General features: G+C 39.1%; 1 long non-coding RNA gene across 1 annotated transcript in view; it reads left to right on the top strand.

Annotated features, from left to right (window-relative positions):
* The window catches only part of LOC104875394, a 195,307-nt gene that overhangs the window by 124,089 nt on the left and 55,057 nt on the right, over positions 1 to 16,161 (top strand). The window contains exon 2 of the long non-coding RNA XR_784048.3: positions 4,092 to 4,190. This is a non-coding gene — a long non-coding RNA (uncharacterized LOC104875394). The remainder of the gene's footprint in view (positions 1 to 4,091; positions 4,191 to 16,161) is intronic.

Here is a 16,161-nt window from a genome sequence, read left to right as displayed (position 1 = left end):
CATAATCCATTCTGCCAGTCTATTTCCTTTGATTGGTGACTTGAGGCCATTAACATTGATGGTTATGACTGATATGTATTGATTTTCCATTGTCATGTTATTTTCCAGTTGTTGGCTCTTTTACCACCCTCCCACACACACTTTATTTTCTTGTATTGCCTGGTGTATTTGCTCCATTGGGCCTTATGGAGTTGTGACCTTCATTGTCTTTTTCCAGGATATTATTTAGAATTGTTTGGAGTGATGGTTTTGTGTTCATGAAATTCCTCAGGTATTCTTTGTCATGGAAGTATATTACTTCCCTGTCAATTTTGAAAGAAATATTTGCAGGATACATCAGTCTAAGTTGGAAGTTATTTTCTTTTAGGGCTTGAAATACCTTACTCTCAGCTCTCCCTGTCTTGAGGGTTTGTGTTAAAATGTCTGCTGTGATTATGATGGGCTTTCCTTTGCATGTGATTTGTTTCTTTTCTCTAACTGCTTTTAATATTTTGTTCTTCTGTTGGGTATCTGGGATCTTTTTTTATTTTTTCTGGGTCTTGATTATTATATGTCTAGGAATAGAATTTTTTGATCACAGCTAGTTGGGGTCCTATATACCTCACTTATCTGTATGTCAAATTCTTTCAATCTGTTTGGGAAGTTTTCTGTCATTAATTCTGTTAATATATATTTTTTAATGTCAGTTGTACTTTCTCCTGGTATTTCATGGATTCCTATCTGTCTTATATTATTGTTTTTTGTATCATATAGGAGCTGTTGGTTTGATTTCTCATGATCCCTTACTGTTTTTAAGAGACCTCTCTTTTAATGGTCACTGACTGAAATCCTAGCTTCTATACGTGATATTCTATCTTCACATTTGCTTTTTATGCAAATGCTTTCAATAGGGTTTTTAATCTCCTGGATGTCTATTTGAATCTGTTTTATGGATTCTATTTCTTTCCAATTTGGGGCATTCGTGGTTTCCATCATGGTCCTGAGCTCATCTATTTTTTAAACATCTGTTTCTGTTCTAGCATCTCTAATCATGTCTTTATTCTACTCACCATCTCTGTGGTTACCTGGGAAAGTATTTCAATTTTGAATTTTTCTAGAGCCCCATTCATCTAATTTGTTACTTCCTGTGTGATCAGTTCAGGGAGTCCATGTAGTTGACTGTCAGACTTTTCCACCTCATTTCCCCCAGAATTTACCTTTGGTGAGCTGCAAGTCTGTGTTTGTGCCTTGTTTAAATGTCTTCTCATTTCTATTTTTGTTGTTGGTACTGTCCTTGTTTTAATTCACGGGTTCATACTTTTTTTTTTTTTTTTTGGTACTGGGGATCAAACTTGCGTCTTGTGCTTGTCAAGCAGGCACTGGAACCACTGAGCTAATTACCCAGCCCCATGGGTTTGTACTTTGATCTTCCAGCTATAGCTGGTCTTTAGGTTTTGGGTTTCTAATTACTCTGAGACACTATCATTTTCATAATCCCAGGAGGAACAACTGATAAGATCAATCATAACACCTTATTCCAAGTGATAAATCAGAAACAACAATAGCATCAAACATGGTTTAGAAAATGACAATTTGTGGTAGTTATTAATCTATCAGTTTTAACCACATGAATTAAATCAAAATTGAGGGCCAGCCCAAAATATGTTCATAGTGAATAAACTCTTCAATACAGAATCTTTACCCTTTAGATGCAGACTTGGAAAGAGTTGGGGAGGGAGGGATAGGTAGATAGGATAGGGAAAGGTTAGAAGTGAGGCCAGAGAACACAGGAAGATCACACAAACTCTAGGAAGCTGTTGAAGATAAGAGGAGAAGACAGAACAAAATATACACAAAAACAAAACAAACTAACAGGTATAGGGAGGCTAGAAACTGTAATCAGTTTCTTTTAAAACTAATGATGATTGTGAGAAGGAAAAAGAGAAGAAAAAAAGAAATAAAAAGTTCAAATTAGGCAGGAACAGGAACAAAAAGGGAGAGAAATAAAGAACAAGAAGGGAGAAAGAGAGGGAGAGAAAGAGTGATAGGAGAGAGAAAGAAAAGAAAAAAGATAAAGAAGAGAAAAAAGGAAAAAACTTGAGAAAGCAAAAGATAGATTAAAAATTTAAATGATTAAAGGTAAGAGAAAAACATTACTTTAAAAATAGAAAATTGAAGTAGAGGCCTCCTTTAGGGTTTGCCTCTGTTGACGCAATATACAGAGGTGGCAGGAATGTGCAGATTTAAGCTAATTAGTCTCAGCAAATCAGCAGCTGTCTCTTGAGGTTTAGGCTGTTTCTGGCTGCATTGCCCAAGTTGAGATCTCTGACCTCCTGTTGGGTTGACTGATTGGCTTCATTGTTTTGGGGCCTGTTCGTGATGCAGTGTGTTATATTTGCCAAGAGTATATATCAAGCCATTCACTCCATGGTTGGGATATGATGGAGAAAGAGGTCCATGTACTACAGTTACCTTGGAGGGCAGAACCCCAGTGACTTAAAATCTTCCACTAGGTCCATCTCTTGAAGGTTCCCACCACTCTCCAGTAGCGCCAAGCTGAGGATAAACCTTTTAACACACGGGCCTTTGGGGGAATCTTCCAGATTTAACCATAGGATTATTCTCTCTCTTATCTTCTTTACTCTTTCCTGCCCTTCCACAAAATTTACTGAGGCCTTGGGTGATATTGTGTGTCTGAGTTGAGGCCTGGCTTGGGTAGACAGGACGAGGTTTAGTTTACACAGCAGCATGCATTGTATTTTTAGGGGAAGGCTATTTCAGATATTTAAAAACAAATGGAATCTATTTTAAAAGAAATCCAGGCATATGTATATGTCAATTGGAAAAGAAATCTAATACCATGATAGAAACCAGGAATGGCATAGTAAATGGCCTGAGGCATAGACTTTAGGTATAGACAGCTCTGAATTTTAGTTTAGCCCTGAGCCTCACTACCTATCCCCTCCTGAGCATCTGACTTAATTTCTCTCTGTCTTCTTAGTGGGAGTAATGAAAACATTGATCTCAGAATTTTTGTGAGCAGTGAATGAAATAATATGGATGGTAAAATACTTAGTACACAGTGAAAATGTCAGTGGTTTTAAAATTATTATAAATATTCTAAATTATTAATAATAACTGATGTTGAGGATTCAGCAGTTAGAGTTTAGTTTTGTGGAGGGCAGAATTCGCTCTGGTTTGTGTAAGTAGAAGTAGATTAATTTCAATGTGTTAAATGGTTTTTATGATATTTAGAGAAGCTGAGGAAGCTTCCTCCTAGCTGAGTTCTTGGAACTCAGAAAAAGACCTATAGAATTTAAGAACTTCTCAGAACTTAGAGAACTGGTTCACCCCAGAAATTACTGCCTTTTTTTCTGATGTAAAAACCCCTGGGAAGTAGGGAAGCTGCTGCCAGAACCACTTGGCTTTGCCATAAATAGTAGGCCAGAAAGACCTAGAAGGCACATGGCTAAATTGCTGAACTGTCTGTGTATGTATTGTTTCAAGGCCTACGCTAACCCTGCATGGTCAAGAAACAGCCAGAAATGCCAGGCTTAGAGAATCATGCCTGTAATTTCAGGTGCTCAGGTGGCTGAGGTAGGAACATCATAAACCCAAGGCTCACTTAAGCAACTTAGTGAAAATCTGCCTCGAAATAAATAAATAAACAAAAAGGTCTGTGGCTGTAGCTCAGTGGTACAGTGCCTCTGGCTTCAATCTCTGGTACCACAAAAAATCAAACCTGTCCAGAATGCCTGTGGGAAGAGACACCAGAAACAGGTTCCACTTCATTTCCACCTTCTAAACCTCAGACCAGTGTGCCTGATTTAGGTGGTACCTAAGGTTTGCCTGTGAACAAGTCTGGTTAGTGCAGTGTTAGATTTACAGACTCTGCAACCCAAGAGGGTTCTCCAAGAAGAGTTTCAATAAATCAGATGAATTGCTGAGAAACCCAGTTCTTCTCACCTTTCTCATTTATATGGGGAGGCACTTTTCCAGGGAAATAGCCCCAGCCACTCCTTTCATTTATTATTTACTCTTATTCATGGGAGCAGTTGTATAACACCTAACTGTGTATTAGAATCAGATCCTTCTGCTTTCTCTGGTTTCAGGCTACAATCAGGAAGGATGCATCCTCCTCTTTTCCTTGCCATTCAGTCACCCCAGTCTGAAGGCTCTGCTCTTACGTGCAGTGGTCTGAAAATATCCAGGTATGAGAAAGCTGGGGGACAGATCTGTCTTATTCAGGGGTAAAATTTCAGCAAGTCCACTTCCTACACATCTACCCCCTGTGCTTTAAACAGCTTTATTATGGGTGAAGCTCACATTTGACCTCCAAGTGTCTGACTCATGTTCAATGCAAATGATTTTAGGAGGGAGGGTGGATGTTATATATTGACCCATTAAATTTCCATTATATAATCAGGGCATGAGCAGATACGAAAAGAATACACGAGTCACTATAATCTGATGTCTTTAACTCTTTCAGGAAGATACTTAAAAAGGGAATAGTGTGGAAGTGGCCTGTATGTCCATAAACTGATGAATGCATAAAGAAAATGTGATTTTGATACACAATGAAGTACTAACTATTCCAGTTATTCAAGGAATAAACTTGAGTAATTTGTAGAAAAATGGGTGCACCTTGTATCCATAATATTAAGTGAAATAAATCAGACACACAAGTTTAAATATTTCATGGTTTATCTTACATGAGAAACCCAAAGCATAAATAAATCAAAGAACAAAATAAAAGATAGACAATAAGAAATTGGAAGATAGATCTTTGGAAAATGGGGAGAAGACTATGAGATGCTGGTGAGGAGAGGCAGAGGCTGTAAAAAGAATCAAGATGTGCATGTGCATGCACCAACTACTCCCAAAGAATGAATTCATTATGTATTGCAAGCATCTACAATAAAAGAAGACAAAGAATCAATCATCAAACTGACAAACTCCAGTCTCAAAAACATAAATAAAAACTTTTCATCCAACAAAAATAGTTAATACTCACTGTATGAAATAATGTCGGTTAAAGAGACTCTTTGGTAGGCGTATAAATTCATCTGTCTGGGAAAAGATTTTGTGACATGTATCAAAGCCATATGGTTTATGCCCATAATCATATATTTCAGCAATTCTCCCAAGGGCAAAAACATCAGTTATCAATTTCAGTGTCATTTAACATACCAAAAATATATGATTGCTTCCAGTTTCTAAAATAGGGTGCTTATTAAATAAGGGCAATACATAGAATGTCTTGATGTCATTTGAAAATATATTTGGATATTTGAGGACATCTTGAAGTAATCATATATAGTATGGAGCAAAGAACATTAAGAAGCAGTAGAGAATTATCTTCATTTTATAAGAATATAAGTACCTATGCTTACATATAGCGATATATGCATGTGTATATATATATATATATATATATATATATATATGTATATATATAAAACTACATACATAGTGGATATAAGGATGCATATATGTGGAAATACATTATGATGTCCATGCTTTCCAAGTTTTCAACAATAGTAGGAGAGCTGGGGCAACAGAGATAGGACAATCAAATATATTGGTGTTTTGGGGTTTGAGTTTCTGGTTCTTTCTGCCATTTTCCACTCTTTCTGGTTTATGATAAAATTGCAGTCTGTGAAAAATGATTTTCTTATTTTGATGTGTTTTTGGTGGCTTTTTGTTTATTTATTTATTTTCCCCATTAAGTTTATTGGTACATTTAAAGCAAACAGTATAGCTATGTTTATCATTGGGATCTTGTACCTTTTCATGATAGGTCTTGGTTCTTATTTTTTTCCCATACCCCTGCCCTCCATTAGCCCACTTCACCCTTCCCTGTTTATAAAGACTTTGTTTCCATTTTTTCCTTTTTTCACATTTTTTCTTTTCCCTTATTTCCTCTCCCCTCCCCTTTCCACTTCCCCTTTAGCCATTTTCTTCCTATTTCACGCTCTCAGTTATACCATTTGAACCTTATTTATGCTTTTAGTTTCATACTGAATAGTTTCTCTGGTGTGAAGAACTTTTTTGTTTATTACACAAACAACTTTAGAGCCACATTAACAAAAATGAGAACTTTTGCTGGTAATCCTGCCCCCCAATAAATTGGCTTCCTTTTCTTCATATTTCCTGCCTATTTTAATCCATATTCAGGCAGGATTTATTCCGACAACAGTGTTCTCAATATTCTTACAACACAGGCATTATTTTCTACCTTTCAATTTTATTTCAGTTTGCTTATAGTCAGCAGACTTCTATCGCCTGTCTGGGTCTGGATCTTTTGGGCTTTTTCTGGCAGTCTTTTGTGGCTCTAGGAGGTGTAGCTGCTTCTGGGCCAGACGTGACCACAGCCCCTGAGGTCCAGGGCCTCACCTGACACTTGGCTGGGAGAGAACTCTTGGTTAAGGTGGCACCACTGACAGGCTGGGTTACTCACGGCACCTTGTGTAGTTACCTTGTTGATGGTCCTATACTTGTTTTTAGACTCTAGCTTGGATGTTGAGCCTGGGCCAAACATGTGACCTTGGCTTTGCTTTAGACGATGAGCATTAAGGAGTGGGAGGTAGCCAGCAAGAGTTCAAAGCTCCTACATTTCTGACCCTTGTCTCAGCACTTGAGAGATATTTCCTGCAGCTCATCTCATAGCCCAAAGCATAGAGTACAGAGTTAAGGAGGGAACTTGAGCATCAGGCCGTTCTGTATTGCAGTGCCACTGTTTTCATTTACCTGATGTGATATGGCTTAGACTATGATTCTTTGCTATGGCTATAATTTAGCTTCCTTAATTGCAAGACAGAGATAACAATACTAATACTTACCTCCTAGGGTTGCTCTGAAGATCAAATGAGATAAAATGTACAGAACCCTCAAACCTGTGTTTGAAATATAACTAGAGCCTGATCCATGTTAATTACTCTCTTGTCTTTATTGACAACAATTCCAGAATGAGAGTCCTTATCTTCGGTTTACAGATGAAAAAGGTGCAACTCATATAACTCGAGTGACTTGAGTTTGCAAAGATGGTAAATTGAGTGTTTATTACTGATAAAATATTCAGCTCTTTATTTGCTCTTTCAATTAATTGAAAGAGCCCCAATTTTCCAAGAGCTGTCACTGGCCAATGCAGACAACTGACTCTCACAACCCCTGCTCAGTGGTTCTCAAGCCTGGCTCAATATTTGAATCTCAACATCCAAATCCATCAAAATTCCATTAAATCAGCATTCTGGGCATAAGAAATGAGTTCCACTGCTCAACTAGCTTACTTAAACATTAGTGATGGAAACATTTACTACTAGTGGGTAGAAGAAGTGAAGTTCTGAGTGATGATCAATGGCATCTATGTAACTTTTTCACTGATATGAGCTTTATGTATTGGCTATCCATGCTAACTTTGCTAAAAATTGTTGGTAAGTTTGTGGGCTTGGGATGTAGCTCAGTGGTAGAGCACTTGCCCAGAATGTGTAAAGCTCTGGGTTGCATATCAGTACTGAAAGAAAAGCTAAGTTTTTATATTGAACAAAATGAGTAAAATAATTAATTTTGTGCAATAAATTCCAGCTGCATTCTATCATAAATACTGCAGTTTTGTAGTTTCATTAAAAAATAAACTAATGATTTGAAATTATATGAAAAGTCAACATGTACTGAGCATTTATTTTGTGCAACATGATATTTATTATTTGTTAATTCTTTTATGTGTGCTAATTATATTAATCAGCTTGGGTGCCTAATAGAGTGTCACAGACTAGTGGTTTAAACAATAGAAATTTATTTTCTCACAATTCTGAAGACTACAAGTTTATGACAGAGGTTCAGGCTGATTTGGTTTCTGACAAGGGCTTTCATTTTGGCTTGTACTCCCTGACTTTCTTAAATGAGGGCTGAGAGAGATGTTTGGTCTCTTTTCCTCTTCTTCATATAGCCACCACTCATCTCACTCTGGTGATTGTATTTAGTCCTAGTTTCCTCCTAAAAGCTCTGTCTCCTGTTGTAGTCATGGTTTTGGCAAGGGAATACATTTAATAAAGGACACATAATTTATAGGATTATTTTATGATATTTACCCACAAAGTCAAATGCAGAGGAGTGCAAGAGATTAACCACACACTAGAGGCCCAAAGAATCCAGCCAAGGACCTGGATCCCACAGCAAGTTCCTACGCACATCCAGCTAAAGGTTTAGAGTCCAAGGCAGTGTCCCCCAAGAGTCCAGCCAGTGGTTGAGCCCATGGCAATGTCTCATGCACATCCCGGTTGAGGATCTGCACTGGAAAGGCCCAATGGCCAGGGGTGGAAGCCAGAAAACCTGCAGCAGTGGGATGAAGGATTTGTGCCACCAGACTGAAGGATCTACACTGGAGCCAGGAAGTGATGCTCATGGTGAAGATCAGAGCTCCCCTGATGAGAACAGCAGCCATTCCCAGTGAAGGCAAGGCCTCAAGCTCTTCCTCTGACAAGAACAGCAAAGCTCGCATCAGAAAAACCATCAACAGCACACTTCTAGAAAATCAACAGCCCATGGTTTTCCCCTGCAGTTCTCTTTTGATGGCTATTGGCAACAATCCTCAGGTGGCTCTTCCACACCCAACCACCCTGATTCAATTCAGCTGGTGTTACAAGGTGACCATTCGTTAATCCACCACAATCCAAACATAGTTATGTTGGAAGTTAGTGATTCAAGATACAAATACAAATCAGTTCATAGCACCACGTTTTTTCAGCCACAGTGTAAGTTATTCATATTTTTTGGATGAGAAAACAAACCTGGAGAAGTTAAATAACATGACCAAAATCATACAGTCTGTGTGACAAAACCAGATTGAGAATCCACAGCTGACTTTGATACATCATATACTTCTCACTCTAGCCAGAATCATTGCCTGTATTTATACAAAAAATACTTTCCCTTTTTGTCACTGTAGATTTTATCTGTAATTTAATTTCTTTATAAATTTATTTTAACAAATTAGCAAAAGATACAAACATACTGTTAATTTTTTCTATCTTGTTAATTCTTATTCACCACATATCAATTAGACAGTCACTCTGTTTCATGTTATGCATCCCAGATTATCAGATTCATCCCTGAGAATGCTCACTTCCTGGAGAGAGAGAGGATAGTAAATGAAGAAGGAACACCTAGTGGGAAAACTCCCATGACAGTGGCCCAAGTCTGCCAGGAGGCTCAAAGCAGGGCACCCCCTTTGGGAGAAGATGGGGTAAGGGAAGGCTCTTGAGACGGTGAAGGGAAAGTAGGTGAAAAGTTGGAACAAGGCATTCCAGCTGGGATTAAAAATCATGTAACAGGACAACCACCAGGAGTCAGACACAGCTATAGCACAAGACCCCTGTCAATCAGGGCTGGTGCCTGAGATATGCAAACATGTTTCCCTGAGAAGCTTCATGGACACCTTGAGTCCTGAGTGCCACTCGAGCACAGAGACAGTAATAACAACAAAAACAATAAAATAGATAATATTCATAAGTGAGCTCTTAAGTATATGTCTAAATATTTTCACCTATTTTCCCTTTAATTCCTTTAGTTTTCTTATTGTTAAGAAAATTAATCTTTGTGGGATAGTCTTTTATTCCCATTTTATAGCTGACTTCTTAGAGGCAAGAATGCAGTAGAACACTTTCCAAGAAAATTTCCCCAACAGAAATGCGAGGTGCTGATGTGGCTCGATTTCCATCACTTTTGGGTACCTATATAAAAAGTGGAATTACCTGAAATTCAAGTTTGAATGTAGTGAACTGACTGAAATATGCACCAGCCAGCTGCGTCATTCTCAGGAAAGTCTGAGGGAGCTGATGATTCTGCATCAGGCAGACTGACGAGGTCGCTGATCCACAGTATGAGTGCTGGGGGAAATAAAGGCTTTTTTTTTAGCGTAGCTGCTACAACATCTTCTTCCTGTTTCTCTGCTCTGCAGCACAATCTTTTGTAGAAAATGCAAAGATGAAGATTCACACTTAAAAGTAGAAGAATCAACAGATGTCATGAATATTTTTAAACCAATTATGGAGGCATCCCTGCAAAAACGGATACATGAAATATAGATGCTCTTGCATCCAATATGATGTATATCTGAGATAAATCCCTCACCACAGCTCAAGCTGCATTCCAATGTATTTAGAGCAAATCAATGAGCAATCAGGGCATTCTGAGTGGTGGTTAACAGTCCTGCAGATAGTTTACAAGGCATATCATCACTATTAGCTTTAGTGATAATCACCAGAGTGCTGATTTCCCACCCAGAGGTAGGAGGCACTTCTCAGACCCTCCCTACTCATTAATGAAGTAAATTTATCTTCAGCAGCTTTTTGCTTCTCCATTTTTTACTCGGGGCAGGTCCACATGTGAACAGGCACACTGGAGCCATGATATGCTCTGTCATAGCGCCTCACAACTGGGACAGGGCCAAATATTCTGTGTGATAGAAGTGGCCAATTAGTAAGGACAGGTGGTCCATCTAACTCATTACTTCATAATCACCCAGCTCCTAATTTGTGCTAGACATGGAGGACATAGTTGTTCATAAGATAGACAGCATCACTGCTCTTCCAGAATTTGGGGGGAAGATAGCACTCATCAAAGAATTATAATTATACTGTGCATCATGAGGAGTTATTGATTACACTTCTCCTCTAAGTTGAATAGTTCTTTTGGTCTCTTGACTATCAGCAGCAGCCTTGCCTAGGAGGACCGGGAACTTGTTAGAATGCATATTCTCACTCTGCCTACAGCCTGGTGGGTTAGATATTCTGAGCATGGGGTTTGGTCCGCACAATGGTCCTGATGGGTACTCAAGTTTGACAGCCATTTAGGCACCAAGGAAAATATTAGCATGGAGAAAAGAAAATGCCCAGTAAGACCCACAGCACAAACTTCATAACAAACTCTGTTGGAAAATGTGGTCTTGAGGCCCAAGTTGGTATATACTTTTTCCCACATCTGAACCCGAGTGTACCTGTAAGAAGAAATGAGTCTTTTAATTCAGCTGACCCTCCACCTGGCTGTATGCAGCATTGTTGAGCTAATTTACAATCTCAGCCACACAGGAGATTTTGGGTGTTCATTGGTCATTCAAAGGAACTTGTGAGCCAATCAGTTCAGCCCAGGAGAATGGAAAGAGTGGATGTTCTTCTTACATCCATGGTTAAGGCAGTGAAAGAGAGTCAGTGGGAACCAGCATCATTTATTAAAAAGTGACAAAATATTTCAGATTGCCATGATGTAATTACACATATTTATGGGGTACAGTTTGATATTTCAGTGTAAGGCAAGCTAATTAGCAATTCTAATTCCATGTCCTTATTTTTTTTTTTTTAATTTGGAGACTCCAAGTTCCTTTTTTTCTAGGTCTTCATGCAATATGCAGCAGGTTATCACGGACTGAAGTTGCCTCACTGTCACAGAACACTAGAACTTATTTTTGCTATGTGACTGTGCTTTGGTTTCTGTTCTCCAAATTCTCTCCATCCCCTAACCTTCACTCTTTCCAATCCTCAGTTATTGCTATTCTTCTCTGTTCGATGGCTTTAGCTTTCACATATGAGAAAGATCACATGGTATTTGTCTTTCTGTCCAGGTTATTTCACTTAACATGTATTCCAGCTCCGTCCATTCTGCTGCTGACAAAATTTCATTCTTTCTTTTTTTGCAGCTGAATAATATTCATTTGTGTTACATACCAGTTTTTCTCTCTCCATTCACTTCTTCTTGTTATCCACCTAGGTTGTTTCCTTATGTTGACTGGTGTTACTATTGCTGCAATAAACATGGGTATGCAGATATTCTTTGGTATGTGGATTTGTTTTCCTTTGAATATATCCCCGAAGCAGGAAAACTGGATCATATGGTACCTCTGGTCTTAGTATTTTAGGAACCTCCATGTTATTCTCTAAATGGCTATAATAATTTACATCCCAACTAACAGTGTATATTTTTTTGGTCCATGTTCTTGCCATAATTTATTATACTTTTTTGTTTTGATAATAAGCATTTTAATCAAGGCAACCAAGATGATATCTCCTTGTATATTAACTTGTATTTACCTAGTGGCTAATGATACTGAGAATTATTAAATATATTCCTGACTACTAAGTGGGGATTTCTAACACATTTACCCCACTCTAAGTAAAATGAGTGTGGGTTTGGAGTCTCCTTAATTAGCTTAGCTGCTGCCTTTTATTTTTTGCCTGGAGTAGAACAGATATCTCACTCACTATGAAGATAAGTGATGGAATAAAAATCATGGCTTCTCAAAAAAATAATCCTCAGGGAAATAGAAAATACCATAATACAAAGGAGGTTTATTTCAGGCGGGAGTTGTGTCAGAAAAACTTTGCAGCTGTGGACAAGACATCTTTGGATTGATTTGATGGTACTTTCATATTTATTCTAACTTCCCTATGTTCCTCTACCTTTGTTCTCTCTCTCTCTCTTTTTTCTTTTCTCATAATTTCTTTCTCATAAAATTTGCCCTTTCCTAGGCTATTGAAGGTTACAGAACTTTGAAACACTGGAAAATCCTGTCAGAACTCTTATAGGCAACACAGGGCAACGGCCTGTCCTGCTCTGGGGTGGAGTGGAGCAGGGAAGTGGCTCCTGTATACACTCAGCAGGAGCCTTGAAAATTAATCAACTTGCCAGAGAGGCTCAGTGAGGTGTCCAGGATTTGGCTGTAACTCTCTTCAGGGGACCATCACTGGAAGGAGCATGGAGAAGGGCAGAGAAGAAGGCTCACCACCTTCCAGATTCTGGGAGCTATGTCAGCATGCAAAGAGTCAGAAAATCAGCATCCACCCCCCAAAAACCTCTAGGTTGAAACCATGGTGCTCTCAGGACCTGTGGACAGGTCTTTCTCACCTTTTGTTTGGGGAATGCTACTTGTGGTGGCTGGCTTCTGCGGCCACCCATGCCTCAACTGTCTCCTGTACCCTAAGGACAGACCCATCTCACAGAGCAGATAGCTGCTCACAAGGCCCTCTATCCACACTGCACTCATCAGCTTCACTTCTCACCTCCATTTCTCCTGTGCTTGCTGTCATAGGTGGGTACAACACCATGACACCCATGCTAGATGGGTAAACCAAGTGCAACGTCCTGGTAAGACGGCACAGACACCATGAAGCCCTAATTTTTTCATGCAACTGTTAAGAGTTCTTTTAGGCAGCACAAAAGTTAGCATTGCTTTTCCCCTACTTGAATTCTTTACTAACCCATAAGTGAGATAAAAGGAGAAACAGGTGGAGATGAAAACATGCCTTTAGTAATGATAAAGATTAGGTTGGAGAGTGTCCCTCCATTTAAAAGGAAAAATGGCCATGCTTGTTCTTGCAGCTTTGGTGTCTAAGGGAAACCCTGTGTTCAGAGCTGGGATTTCTGCTTCCTACTGGTCCAAGTGGAGATGGAAGCAGAGAAATCACCAATGTTCAGGACTGTGGATAGTCATTGCCACCCTTTTAGACATATGGTCTGATGGACCTGCCAACTGACCATGGACCACTGTAAATAAAAGTGAATGTGAAAAAGCAAAATTATTTAATGGCAATTCTCCCATGTGGAAGAATATTTGCAGAGAAGAGCTGGTTTCCCACACAGCAACACTCACGTCCCTGCTCTCTGTCATCTGCCCTTCCTCTCTCCGAACTGAACAGTATGATGTGAGGGTAAGAGTTCAAGGAAGAGAACAATTATCCCCAGTTAGGGAAGAATCAATCCAATCTGGGGGCTTGGAGAAAGAGTTGATGGAAGAAGGGAGGGATGGGGTGGACCTTGAATGACGAACTGCCATTAACCGGGGAGAAGCATGGCAGGTGGAGCATGGGATGGAGGAGAGTTTGTCTTTTTTTTTTTCCAGCTTTAATTGAGTTTATTGGTACATTTTAGGGATACAGTACAGTTACATTCATTGTTGGGATCTTGTACCTCTACATGACAAGTCTTGATTCTCATTTTTCCCCTTACCCTTGCCCTCCCTTCACCCCCTCCTCCCCTCCCCATCTGCACTTTATTTTCATCTTTTCATTATCTCACATTTTTTTCTTTTCCCTTTTTACACTTCCCCTACCCATCCCACCTTCCCTACACCTTTAGCTCCTTTGTTCCCATTTCTAAATGTCAGTAATCTTATTAGGATCTTATGTATTATTGCAGATTATTCACACCAGGGAAACTATTCGGTATTTACACATGTGTGAGTTATTTATTTTACTTAGGAGTATATCTTCAATATGTATCCATTTTCCTATGAATGAATCTATTTTGTTGTTCTTTATGGCTGAGTAATATTCCATTTTATAGAAAAAACACATCTTCTTTATCCAGTTTCCAACGGATGGGCAAATGGGCTGTTTCCAAGATTTAGCTATTACAAATTGTGCTGCTATATACATGGGTGCACATACTTCTCTGTGATATGATTCTTTTAGTTCTCTTGGAAAGATACCCAGCAGAGGGATGGCTGGGTGAAATGGAACCTCCAGTCCAAGCTCTTTGAGGTATCTCCATATTGATTTCCATAGTGATTGCACCATTCTGCACTCCCACCAACAATGGAGAAGGGTTCCTTCTCTCCACAACCCTGCCAACATTTGTTATTGTGTGATTTCTTGATAGCAGACATTCTTTGTGGGGTGAGGTGGAATCTCAGTGTTGTTTTCATCTGCATCTCTCGAATGACCAGTGATGTGGAACATTTTTTCAAATATTTACTTGCTGCTTTTACTTCTTTGTCTGAGAAATGTCTGTTCATTTTGGATGCCCATTTTTTAATCGGGTCTTTATATTTGGGGGGGGCTGATTGTTTTGAGTTTGTCTTGCTTGGGGAAAAATGAACTGTCCAGCACCTCTTGAATGTGAGATATATTGGTGAACTGGACAAAGGGAGTCGTCTCTTTAGGTCAAGTGTGAGGAGAGATAAATCTTCAGCACGAAGGGTGTCAAGGGACTGAGGACATCTCCCAGGCATTGTCCTGGCAGGAGCAAGAAGTTGAGTTTTGGGAGAAAGTCTTCTTGCTAATAAAGGGACCTTCTCTCCATAGATCTGTGCTTCCCAGGCTAACTGCCATGTCTAGGCTCCTTGTTTCTGCTATGCAGGACAGAAGAGTCTTACATATTTTTTTCCCAAAGCATCGTATCAACTCACAACATTGTGCTGAGAGTTGTAACTCCAAAGCCCTCACAGGCACTTATATTTTCTTTTTTTTTTTCTCATTGAGTTTATTGGTACAATTTAGGTATACAGTACAGTTACATTCATCATTGGGGTCTTGTACCTTTACATGACAGGTCTTGGTTCTCATTTTATCTCCATCACGCTGCCCTCCTTTCACCCCCTCCTCCTTTCCCTATTTACAAAAACTGTATTTCCATTTTCTCATAGTTTTTCTTTTCACTTATTTCCTTTCCTTCTACCCTTTCCATTTCTCCTACACCTTTAGCCCTTTTCTTCCTATTTCACATAGGCACATATTTTCTAAAGAGATGGGCAAAATGCCAGAGCAGAAATAGGAATCCTTTAACCTGTAAAACACAGTTAAGTTTCTTCTTTTAGGGTAAAAGGAGCAAGAGGCTCTATTTTTTCCCCAGAAACGTTTCACAAAAGCCACTTTGAAGTGTCTGGAGTGCTGCATATTTCACACCAAGGACACTTAGATTTTTGCTCAGGAGGAGAAAGTGGCACTGCCAGCTCCTCCTTTTTACTTTACAGCATGAGTACTTCTGGGGTTGAAAGTGCAGTGCTCAATCATTTTATCACAGAAAAATAGGATTTTCTACATGAGAATGAGGCAAATGTGAAGAGTAGGATGCTCATACCTGTTTTTCATTGAAGAGCTGGCACCTCTGAGTTGGAGGAAAAATATCCTAGGAATACCCAAAATGCGCCAGATGTAGTACCAGATCTGTGAGGCACTTTCAACCTTTAAGAAGAGTCATTGTATTTGCTGGAGTCAAACTGACTGCATGTGATATACTGTGACCTTGAAGAGATATATTGACTTTCTGTTTGATGATTTTGATATTTAAAAAAAACGTCTCCTGGTCTTTGGCAGTTCTGAAGGAGTATATGCAAGGAATGACTTTAAAGAAACTGGCTACTGACTGTCCAACATCCAGAGAATTGGTGTTTCATACTCACCCCATTGTTGG

The sequence above is a fragment of the Fukomys damarensis genome, unplaced genomic scaffold (assembly GCF_012274545.1).
Source record: "Fukomys damarensis isolate Sample0158 unplaced genomic scaffold, DMR_v1.0_HiC HiC_scaffold_5, whole genome shotgun sequence".
Classification (NCBI taxonomy): Eukaryota; Metazoa; Chordata; class Mammalia; order Rodentia; family Bathyergidae; genus Fukomys; species Fukomys damarensis.
Note: the sequence above shows the minus strand (reverse complement) of the source record. Positions and strands in the feature narration are given on the sequence as shown.